The sequence below is a fragment of the Bombus vancouverensis genome, chromosome 16 (assembly GCF_051014615.1).
Source record: "Bombus vancouverensis nearcticus chromosome 16, iyBomVanc1_principal, whole genome shotgun sequence".
Taxonomy (NCBI): Eukaryota; Metazoa; Arthropoda; class Insecta; order Hymenoptera; family Apidae; genus Bombus; species Bombus vancouverensis.
The window spans coordinates 5,207,300-5,213,433 of NC_134926.1; the positions used below are offsets into that span (position 1 = coordinate 5,207,300).

Below are 6,134 nucleotides of genomic sequence, written 5' to 3' on the forward strand. Positions count from 1 at the left end.
ATATTTCGATCGAAGAGGCAGACAGCAGCGTCCCAGTCACCGTGTACCGTCTTTTGCTCTATGCTTTCCACGATCATCCGAAAATCCGGCCGATCTTTCGTCCGTGTTATCCGTCCAGCTACGCGAACTAGCAGCCGGCCTAGCGAACTAGCGAGAAGGCGACGTCGATCGTAGACGGTTTTAACGCTGCACTGACGTAATTCATGCCTTCTTAGCGTGTCGTGCGTCGTAAATTCCCGGCAAATTCTCCGGAATATGGTTCTTCGGAAGAAAGCACGGCCGTGTTCATTACGGTTAATGGCCGCATACATTATGCGCTTACAACCTGGAATTAACGATACGGTGGGGCCCGGTGGCCCGATCGGGGAATCGCCTCGCCTCGTCTCGCCTCGCTTCACCTTTCCTCGCGTTGCTTCGGTTGCTACTTCGTGTTGCTCGCTGCTAGTTCCGCAATCCGGCCGGGCCGTGCACAGCCAACGAATATTCGTTGGCCGGTAAATTAGAATTCGAGCAGTCATCGGGCCCGGCCAGCAGGTGATACGCAACGTCCGCTGAATATCCAATAAACCTGGGGCCAAGACACCTTTGGTTCCACCAGCACTGGGCATTATCGAGATAATCGTTTATTCAAGTAATTACTCAAATATATCAAATAAAATAATACCTGTACAATGTAATGCATAAACAAACGATACTATACGATGCCATACGAACCATATGCCGTAGGTTTATGGGTAATAACAAAGTATGCGACTCTTAGGGTTTACTTTATTAATGGAAAAATTGTTGAAAATGCTGGCCATCGTACGGTATACATTAATTATAAATGAATTAATTCTTATTAATTATTTTCTCGTTTTTAATTGTGCAAGACTTGTCTTGTCTTCGCAATAAACTTTTGATTCTGTTCAGGTTATTACATATACGAATAGAGGAACGCGTGGGTAAATTGTAAAGTAGAAAATGTATTTTGATACAGAAGTGTAAGTACAAGTAGGAATATAATTTGAGCTGGTCCAGATCCACAGGCTACCAGTGTTACCCTATAACTGAAAACCCAGAAGCCATCGTCGCCTGTCTACCGTCTATGGTCTGCCTTCGTCCCAGTCTATGGCTTCAGTGCTTGAGAAAATTAAAAAGATCAGATGCAGAGTTTTCTCAGAAGTGGTGACCGCTTCAACAATTTTCTCGTTTTTAATTGTCGAAGACTTGCCTTGTCTTTGGAATAAATTTTTTAATTCGATATGTACGTTTCTGCGTGAATGGATCGAGGTCCGTTTACCGAGAATATTATCTTTAACGACAATTATTATTATTTAACGGTAGTCAAAATTCATTTAGTAGAAATTCAAGGGCGATTTTCTCTAGAACAAAACGATTTCTTCATGTGTTATACGATCTCCTCCACGATTGTACCATCGATACTGGGCCACCCTGTATATCAATTAATACATATAATGTGTTAATTAATAAAATTTCTATCTATTGGTTAGTTGCTCCGCTGCATCTTGGTCGATGTCAATAGACCAACGGCAAATTTGAAAAATAAATTACCGTACTATTCGTTACCTCATTTGAAATTCAGATATTGGTTGTTTGACTTTGAACATAACGTTCGAAACATAATAGTCTTTTTATCGTAGTATGAAACTTGCGTCTCAAAATTACAGACTTCCGATACGTGTGATCGCTGGTAGCGTCTACTTCTATTTAATTAATTTCGTTTTATATTCTGATGCTCCGTTCCAATTATATCATTCTTCTTATATTCTTAATTCTATTCAGATATAATACGACTAGCATAGTGCGTACCCTTTCAAACATGATTGATCTTGCCAACAAGTGCTCTTCTTCCATTATCAGGCTGTTTTCTTCCTCTACTGTTATATTAATGATCACGCAGTCCATTATCTGATGAAGTGCTTGGATGTGGAATGCTATTAACAGCGAATAATTTACAATAATTAGTACATCTGTTATATGTATGTAAACCGAAAACTGTTATTTCTTATTTTACGTTACTATTCGAAATTTTAGTTCGAAAAAAAAAGTTAATTATAGTAATATACAGGGTGGTTGGTAACTGGTGGTACAAACGGGAAGGGGGGTGATTCTACGCGAAAAAAGAAGTCGAAAATATAGAATACAAATTTTTCGTTCGAGGCTTTGTTTCCGAGAAAATCGATTTTGAATTTTCGCTCGGTACGCGTGCGGCACGTTGTAACGGATCTCACTGTAGATGTCTCGATGAAAAAATTAAAAAAAAAATTTTAGAATCACCCCCTTTCCGCTTGTACCACCAGTTACCAACCGCCCTGTATAAATGAATAAGATTTATTACATTTTTATTTGTTATATTTTTATCATAAACTACACGACTGTAATTAGTTTTCTCCAACGAAATAATGGAACTCCGTATCTTCGAACAGACTCTCATTTGTTATTGAATTTCGACGAACTGTTTGTCATATTTATTTGAAATAAAAAGACTCTGGGCTCTAGTGGCGCGTAGGAAGAAACGGAGGTGACGTCGCGTCGTGTCGCGTCTCGTCGGTGTGTCGTAATGCCTGGACACGGTTCGATGTGACGGCTCGGAGGAAGAAGCTCGTGTTGCGTGCTGTTTTCTTCGTGTTCGATCGCGGCCCGAGATACCGCGCTTTATTGTTTCTTACGGTTTGGCAATATCGTGCCGCGTAACGCGCCGCTGCGCTGTGCCAATCTATCGATATACCGATCCTGGTGCTTCACAGTAAACAATTACAAGTTGGCGAAACTTGGTTAGAAATTACGGGGCAAGGTCGACCTCTGCTGGATTTTCGACAGCCAGTGGAATCGTAAGTCCTCGTCGGTCACGTCGATCTTATCGAGGCTGATCGACCACGATGTCGTCCACGCGCCTGCAATTACAGTCCGACCACTCGTGACCTGGCGTATCGTTCTCGTTGCCGCTACTCGCAAGAGACGCGCTTGTCCGTTGTAAAATTTTAATTGGCCCGACCACCTCTAATCTCCTCTTAATGATCTCATTCGGATGGGCCGCGGCCATCCGTTTCCGGCGTAAAGACACTGCACAACTCGGCGATTCTAAAGGAACAGCCCAGAAAAGACTATCGACGATGGGAAGAAGACCAGCAAGAAACGCACAACTCGGCGAGAATATGTTAATTCGAGGAAAAAATGCGAACCACTTGACCGCGTGGCTGAAATTCCTCCACTGGAAGATAAGAATACTCGCGACCTTTTTATTTACTGTGTCGTGTCGTAGCCAAAGAGGCGAACACGATCAGGAAGGTAGTTTTGGTGGATGGTTTAAACCAACGCTTGCTTCGTACTGAAATTTTATTTAATTCCATTTCATTCGATTTAATTTGATTGAAATTCATGCGGTTTATTAAACTACGCTCGAATACCTAGCAATACGTGCAATATCAAATACAGTCGTAAACGTATACGAAGCAATAGAAATGTACAGAGTGAGTAAGTAACAATTAGCCGGAAATGAGGTATAAAAGAATAATAGCCGGAAATATTTTATGAACTCCGTTGCGGGTAATTTCTACAACCCCAGGGATAAAAAATAAGTTCGGATGAAAATAAACGGGGTAGGTCTCCATTAGTACACACACAATTAGCGAATACCATGTTGTCTCAAGAGTTCCTTTCGTTCTGTATTAACAGAACAAGATGGATCGATAATAAAGAACAGAAAATATCAATTATTTCCCCGTGGCAAAGTATTTTCAAGCGAGTTTCGAGCGTTGAGCGAGCGATGAGCGTTCGTTTAGTCAAAGCGAAACGAAGCTTGTAGCTTGTACGAACGTTGCGTACTACTTGTAGCGACTTGGAATCGCGACGGTTCATTCTCCTCGGTCGCGATTTCACGTGCGGGCACTTGTGCGTCCCGGGGCGGCGTTAAAAGGGCGGTTAACTCGGGGATGCTGGTTATTTAATCTCTAATCCCGACACTCGAGGGTGACACCGTCATCGATAGGCCAGATTTCCGTGCTCACCCTACGAAATCATTTTCGTAGGGGGTCGGGTCTGGGCGCCGTGGCGCGGGGTCCCGGTCCATCTCCTCGCCCTTCGACCCTCCGCTCTCGCCGGCAAAGATACTCGCGTACGACAAGGGTGTAACGATTTAGCGTTCGTCGTATCGTACATCGGTTATCGTCGTTGTAGCGTGGAACAAAGCGGCCGATGTAAAACGTTTTCGAGGATCGGGTCCTACGTTTCGACGGTTGGCCGCGATGCAGAGTATGAAAGTCCGATCGAGAAAGTGTGACTAGCCTACGGGCGAAAGTGGTGCATAGCCAAATAACAGCTTGCACCGGCCAGCTCTTCTGGCGTGTTATTAAATCCTGAGTTGCGACTCGCCAATGACACGGACCTGAGATTTACGAGGATACTCCCTCTGTGATTAGTTCTTTCCTCCTGCACAGGATTTACACTCTCGCTAGTAGACCAGCGTGCACACGCTTTTCGAGTCTCTCTCTCTCTCTCTCTCTCTCTCTCCATTTTGTATCGTCGTTGTTTTACGTTTTATTGGTGGAAGGAAGCGGCTCTCGTGCACGCGCGAAGGAAATGGTTTATTATACTTTCCAGCCGCGATTTATAATGAAAGAGAAACCGTGAAACAGGATCTGTCGGTTGCTCGGGCTGCCGGCGAGAAATGAATATTCACTTGGGAAAACGTCGATGCGGTTTAATTCTGCGATCGGACGAGTTTCTAACGAGAAGCGTTTCGTCTTCCGTAGGCATCGTATTCTTCGTTGCTCTTGACAGAAACGTTTCCACGTTGCGAGCTGAAAGACCAGCGATCTTTCGTCCCTACGACGCCGTAAAATTTAATCGTAGAAGCTACGATAGTACGCCACGAGAAAATCGTGTCACCTGCAAGCGTCGCGCATCAGCTTTGTCATTTATGCACTTTGTTATTCTCCTATCGATATGCTACGTAAATACGATGCAGAAGTTCCTGTTAAATCGATAAACGGACTGTCGTGATTCTGGCAGTGGTATCTCAAATTAGCTGGCACCTGGACGAATGCGTGTTTCATTTGAACGTGTCATCGATAAGACACGAAATAAGGAATATTTATCTCGTATAATCTGTACGAATCGATTTGAAGAGAAGATAGCGAGTATCGATTTCCATCTTTAGTCCGCCACTGATTCATAGATCTTAACGATATTCGCGTATTGTTATTGTAAATCGAGCAAGCTGTTCGCGCAACAACCTACGAGCGACAGTGTAGGAATTTAGCCGGGTTCACCGAGTTAAAAAGCGCAGCTCTGCCGATTGGCCGGAATCTCGTCTACGGCGATCACCGAGCGATCGGTGATTACGAAAGGAATCGTAATCCGTGGAGGAAGGTGCGAGATAAAAATACAGCCGGGGAATCGTTTACAATGGCCTCGAACGCGTATTTTCTCAGCGGGTTGCGCAAGAATTTTTTATCGAGGCGCAGTTTCATCGTTCCTTTAATTAGACTGACGTAACCCCGACGCGGCTTGGCGTCTGACCGAGCGCGGCACGTGAGAAAACGAAAGTCTTTTTTACGACCTCGTTCGCCCGCGGGTCGCATTTTCCATTTTTCATCGTGCTGCGAGTTTCCTTCTTCCATCCGTGCCGTATGATCGACGCGCAAAACACTCTCGTTAACGCTGGCGCACCGCGCGGCCAATTAATTTTTGCCCGAAATAATGAACGCTCTTTTTAATTACCTGAGAAAATGGAATGTTTACTCGTCGAAATCGTGGCTGATTAACAAGAGGCACGGAAACGCCGCTCGGTCGAATTACGACGATGCAACGTAACGAGTAATCGTGAATTATCAAACGACGAGTCACGAGACCTTCCGTGCCGCGGTAAAACCATAGATAAAAGTCGATTCTCTCACAGAGATCAGCCGCTTACAGGATAATACGTATAATCGGATGTCTGGTGGCTAGCGTAACGAAAGGCGACTAACATATTGTCCTGTTAGGGATCGTCCGGAACGTCTATATGGGGTCGTTCTCTTTTCTTCGGGACCCCCCATGGGAACATTTCACACCGGTAACCACCGCAAACCCTCCACCTACCACCCTCCCCAATTTTGGTTACGCAAAGTCGATTTAGTTAGGGATGGTTT

The 6,134-nt window shown here is 44.4% G+C and overlaps 1 long non-coding RNA gene across 1 annotated transcript; it reads right to left on the minus strand.

Moving 5' to 3' along the window:
* Positions 1 to 945: 945 nt before the first annotated feature.
* LOC143303788 (uncharacterized) lies at positions 946 to 1,933 on the minus strand. Its single transcript, XR_013060438.1, has 2 exons — positions 1,570 to 1,933; positions 946 to 1,434 (listed from the first exon to the last, which is right to left on the minus strand). It is a non-coding gene; the product is annotated as an uncharacterized LOC143303788 (long non-coding RNA).
* Positions 1,934 to 6,134: the final 4,201 nt, after the last annotated feature.